The sequence below is a fragment of the Gambusia affinis genome, linkage group LG13 (assembly GCF_019740435.1).
Source record: "Gambusia affinis linkage group LG13, SWU_Gaff_1.0, whole genome shotgun sequence".
Taxonomy (NCBI): Eukaryota; Metazoa; Chordata; class Actinopteri; order Cyprinodontiformes; family Poeciliidae; genus Gambusia; species Gambusia affinis.
In genome coordinates this window covers 11055303-11061302 of record NC_057880.1, presented here as the reverse complement: position 1 = coordinate 11061302, position 6000 = coordinate 11055303, and positions in this window count along the sequence as shown.

Below are 6000 nucleotides of genomic sequence, written 5' to 3'. Positions count from 1 at the left end.
ATAATGTCTATGCAAAGAAAAGAGTAACTTGATGAGCAATACATTTTGCACAAATGATTATATCATAAAATTGCAGCCAATAATGAGGAGCAGAAACACTGTATTAAAATGACAAAAGTCTGATTACACTAACTGCCAGTGAGGGATTACAATACAATAACTACATATGACGTTTCTAGCTAGATAACTTTTTTATACGACATGTAAAAGTATTATATAGAAAATCACACAAATAAGGCAGGCTTACAAACATGAATAGAATATTGAAGCATCCCAAGCCTTAAAAATATATATTTTAGCCAGACTGGACTTTTTTGTGATCGGAAAATATTATCAGTTTGAAGAAAATATCTGTTATCTGTGATCTAAATATTTATATTATAATTTATTAATATTTATTTCAATATTCTTGTGATTTTTTTTTTCTTGCACCTTAATTGGGCATTTTGTTCGATGAAAGTAAGCTCAATAAGCCAAAAAACAGAAATTCTTCGCTACCTGTAATACCTTTACGTGTAATGTATGCTATCTTCTGCTTCAAAAGACCAAACCTAACTAGTGGTGGTAAATATTGAGCAAAAGCATAAATAAACAAATGAATAGAATAAATTAATAAAAAGAATGAATCAATATGGGATACTAAAAAAAAAAAAAAAAAAACATTTTCAATATTTGGTGTCCTTAAAAACTCAATGGGTAACATGAAAAATATATTTCAACCTAAATAAAGAAAACAAATCTACCCACCATCAAATGAAACATCAAGGCTTTTCAGGCTCTCCAGTTTAAATGTGAACAAATGTATTTTGTTTGTTGTACAATGCCCAATAGGATATATCTAGCTCTTCACATTTTCTGTTATTGCAAAAATGGGCACTCAAATTCTGCCTTCAAAAATGTGCTTTTGATAAATGCCTGGCTGCTCTAGTGAGGCGCAACCTGAACAGATCAAATTAATAAGCAATACTATGAGAATTTCTTCAGCGGTGTTCACCCACTGTGCGTGGATTGGCCACCAGAGACAAAGTGAACAGCAATAAAGGAAGATGAAAGAGGGATTTGGATAACTCACTCAGGATCACCCCATTATCTGAGCCATTTTGTTAGAAACTCTCATCAGCATGACAGGGATTTCCAAGGCTGCTTCACCACAGCTGTATGCAGGATGTAATTTTGTGTGCCAACTATAAGCAAAGGATAATAAATACTTTCATTGATGAAATTGAGAAAATTACAAGGTTGAAGCTAAAGTCTAAAAATAATGTTAACAGGCCCTCATATAGATTCTGTGAAAGCCATGCTTTACTGAACAATAGGTTTTAGGGTGGATAGATTCACACCAGCCTTGTTTAACTGAACTCTAGTTCGTTTGTCTACAAAGTCCAGTTCGGTTGGTGAGGTGTGAATCTGCATTCGAATACTGATTTTGATCAAAATACAAAACTCTAGTCCACCTGAAAACCTCCGTTCAATTAAAGTGAACTCTGGCTTATTTTGAATCCATATGTGAATGCTAAGCGGACCAGAGACCACTCCAAAAGCATGAAGCAAACTATAGTAAATTGAATTCTGGGTAAATACAACCAAAACAAATGCAAGAGTCTAACGCTATCGGGAGCATTGGCTCATGGTCTTTTACCAAAGACAAAAGATGTCATGTTTTCAGCCCTGCAGCTCCACCACTGGGCTGATTGCTAATTACCCTCACCTGCACGCTGCCGCTCCCTATTTAACCAGCTGCTCATCTGCAGCTCAGTGCGAGATCGTCTGTTGCTCTGTTCACAGCTTTCAAGCACTGTTCCTTGTTCCACGTTCCATGAAGCTTTCTGGTTTTTTGACTCTGCCTGTTCTTGACCACAGATTTTGCCCAGTCCTCCTGAAGAAGTCTGATCTCCTGTTGCCGAACCCAGCCTCCCTCTGAACCTGCCTCCAGCCTTCCGTTTATTGGATTTTCTGTACCTGAGACCCATCCGTGCATGACCTGGACTGATTCCACTAATGAGATTCTGGTTGGTTGTTTTTTGTCCCTGTTTGTTCCCCGAGCTCCCCAGGCAGCTCCGTTGCTCATTCTCCCCAACCTTTGGACTCCCCATTACCAATCTACCTGTGAGCCCACACCCTCTAGAGCCCCTTTTTCACGTCTGTTCTTATTGTAGCAGCATAAATGGTACGCTGCCACTTTAAGAGCAATTTCGGCTGCTGCATATAAGCAGGTATCCACCTGCCACGAAGCTGCTTGCGTCATGACGTCGTATCATTTTGGTTCCTGTGTTTGCTGAACTGTGCTGGGTAAGCGTGGCTGTTTCTTTGTTTGTTAGCTTTAATTTTAGTTATTAATGTAGTTTGGTCTGCTCTGTTTAGCTCCTTTCGTTGCTCCTCCAAAACCTGGACTGATCTGTTTGTGTTTGCTTGGTGCTGGGAAGGTAAGGGCTAGCGTGGCTAGATAACATCCACCCCATATAAACAAAGCCTTCACACAGCATTTTGTTACAGCTGCGCTGCATAGGCGGAATTGTGGCTCCGTTTATTTGGCAGCCTGGTAATGCAACAGGTAAGCGGCTATCATAAATACTAGTTTTCATCAGCAGTTGTATTGATGATCTGCTCTATTTTTTAGTTTCCTGATGAGTCTTTGACCACCATAACACTGGATTTGACACTCGCTGCTGTTTTGCCTATAAGGAACTGTTTTGCCTAAAGAAATTCTTAAAAGGACCTATCTGGACTTTCCCCCTGCTGCCGGGAGCATTGATGACACTACCATCCGGAAAAAGTGCAATATTGTAGCGCTATTGTGCCACTGTTTTACTCGTATTGTTTCATTTTTGTCTTTCTTTTAGGGACTGAGGCTTCTGTGGTGGCGGTGGTGACCCCTGGTGGCGGTGTCTTGTTTTGTGTGTTTTGTTGGAGCACCTTCTTTTTTTGTTTGCCGTGTTTTTGTAGTGTCCAGGGTGATCCCTTTTCTTCACTGGATGTTGCCCCTTTTCTCACCACTTCCCCCCCACTGGTAAGCCTCAGTTTCCTTTTGAAATTTAAATATTTTATAATCAATTTAATTAAAGATGCATTCACTGTTTTAACCATTCAATTGCAGATTATTGTGACTACTTTTAAACAAAAGACGTATGGTGTTTAATAAACTTTTGTAAAACTCTTTGGATCTTGTCTCACTTCCAGTAGAACTTACCTGTGTCCTTACTATTTTATTTTCCTGGAGTTATTCCAGGTGGCGTTGTCGGTATCCCATATTAACTTTAACATCTTACATTTGGGTTTCACAAAAGAAAATCCATCCACCCCCAGGTTGCCACAAATTGGCGTTGTCGGCAGGATTCTGCTGTGTAAAGTGAGACTTGATTCTGTAGTTGTTTTTGTTTTTTTTGTTTTTTGTTTGCTTTGGAAGAGAATTGTGTTGTGTGTGTACAGGCAAAACAGCAGCGAGTCCATTAATCATAAAGGATCCAGGTCATGGAGGAGGAGGAGATCCAAGAAATGCGGGACTTGATTGCCCAATTGAAAGCAGACAACGAACGATTACGACAGGAACAGTCACGCTCTGCCCCAGGTACTTCTACTGCTCCTTCTACTCCCAGCACATCTCAGAGTGCGTTGCCTGCCCCGGGTCCACCTGTGTCAGAGAGGTTGGTGTTTGTGCCTCGTGACAGGAAATGTTCCGGGGAAGATCAGGAATAGGGTTAAATGAGTGGTTGGAGGAGGCTGAGGCCTGTATGAGGGCACGCCACTTATCACCTGTTGATCAGGCCTTTTATTTGTATGATCATCTGGAGGGTGAGGCACGAGAGGAACTTAGATACCGTCCTAGTGCTGAACGGACTGATCCAGCTTGCATTATTAGAGTGCTAAAAGAGGTATATGGTTGTACCGATTCCTATGTCTCGTTGCAAGAGGCTTTCTTTTCTAGAAAGCAGCAGGAGGGTGAAACCCTTCAAGAATTTTCCCTTGCACTAATGGGATTAATGGAGAGGGTTAAAGTTTCTGCACCCACTAGCATGGTTAATGCTGCTGTATTGTTGAGGGATCAGTTTGTGGAGCATGTTTTAGATGGTCCACTGCGGCGTGCATTAAAACAGTTTGTACGGGAGAAACCTGCAGCTACTTTACTTGACGTCAGGGCTGAAGCTATTAGGTGGGAACGGGAGGGCTCATCAGGCGGTAGTAGGGCTCGCAGTCTTTCAGTTCCATCACTTGGATTTCAGTATGCTGTCCATGGCACTTCTCAGATTAGTTCAAGGGATCAGGGGTCAGAATTGAGGTCTCTGCGTGATATGTTGGCGCAACAACAAGAGCAATTAAATCAACTCACTCAGAGCATTGCCTCTCTTAGTCAAACTCACCAACAGAGTCGTCCCCCTCGTAATGTCCCTATAGTCTGTAGACGGTGCCAACAGCCAGGCCATTATGCTAGGGAATGTGATGGTGTACGTGTCCCTTCCCATTTTCGCACTCAAGGCCCTCAGCAGCCCTCGAATTCCCTGCCTCATACCTCTGCGGTCTCGGAAAACTAGTGCCCACTGAATTGTTGAGCCGCAGTTCGGGTGGGGCCACTATTGGCTCAGTTACAGCACCATATAATGGTATGGATACGCCAAAGCTTGTTGCATCGTGTCCTCATTTAGATGTGTGTTTGGGAGGTGTTCAGGTGCCCTGTCTAATTGACACTGGTTCTATGGTGTCAACCCTGACAGAAAGTTTCTTTAAGGATCATTTCAAGTCTGGGGGCCCTGATGGTTTACGCCCTTGTCACTGGTTGCAGCTTAAGGCAGCAAATGGGTTAAATATCCCTTACCTTGGCTACATAGAGCTTAGTGTTAAACTTTGTGGCAAAGACATCCCAAACTGCGGGGTTTTAATTGTAAAAGATCCTCCTGGCAAAGTGGCTCCCACACCAGGTGTTTTGGGCATGAATGTAATCCAAAAATGCTATCATGAGCTCTTTGTGCAGCATGGCGCAGGGTTGTTCAGTCAGGACAATGTCCCCCAGGCCCCTCATGAAATCTGGCCCGCATTGCAAAAGTGCCATCAGGCAAGCCTGCAGGGCCCATCAGACTGTGTGGGGAAGGTAAAGGTCAGAGGTCGTGCAGCATGCAGGGTCCCAGGTGGGGTTATGAAGCTTGTGGCTGCTACATGCTTTGATCAGCTGTCACAGGCTGTACTATTTGAGCCTCCTGAGGCAGGTTTGCTTGCTTCTCCTGCCCTGGTCCGTGTGGTGCGAGGCACAGCCTACATACCAGTTGTTAATGTAGGCTCTACAGATATTTTGCTTTACCCGCGTACTGTCGTAGGTACTCTGCATCATGTTAATGTTATCAGTCTGCCTGCCGGTGTTAAAGAAGAGCCCTCCTATACAGCTAAGGTGTCCTCTCAGGTTGTAGCCCCAACAGTGCAGGACCAAATTGAGGCCATTGACCTCTCCCAATTGCCCAGCACACACCAGGGGCAGCTGAGGACCCTTCTTAGGGATTATTCGTCAGTTTTTGCAGAAAATGACAGTGATTTGGGGTGTACGAACATAATTAGTCATGACATACCCCTTATTGATGAGACCCCTGTAAACCAGCGATACCGGCGTATACCACCGTCAGACTATGAAGCAGTAAAGAATCACATTAATCAGCTACTTAGTACTAATGTGATCAGAGAAAGCTGCAGCCCCTATGCATCTCCCATTGTGCTAGTCAAAAAGAAGGATGGGAGCCTGAGGATGTGTGTGGACTATCGGCAGCTTAACAGCAAAACCCGCAAAGATGCCTTCCCATTACCACGCATTGAGGAGTCGTTGGATGCACTTACAGGTGCTTGCTGGTTCTCTACCCTGGACTTGGCAAGTGGTTACAACCAGGTACCTGTCGCAGAAGCAGATCGTCATAAAACGGCGTTCTGCACCCCATTTGGTCTATTTGAGTGGAATAGAATGCCATTTGGCCTTTGTAATGCGCCCAGTACATTTCAGAGACTTATGCAGCGCATTTTCTCTGACAA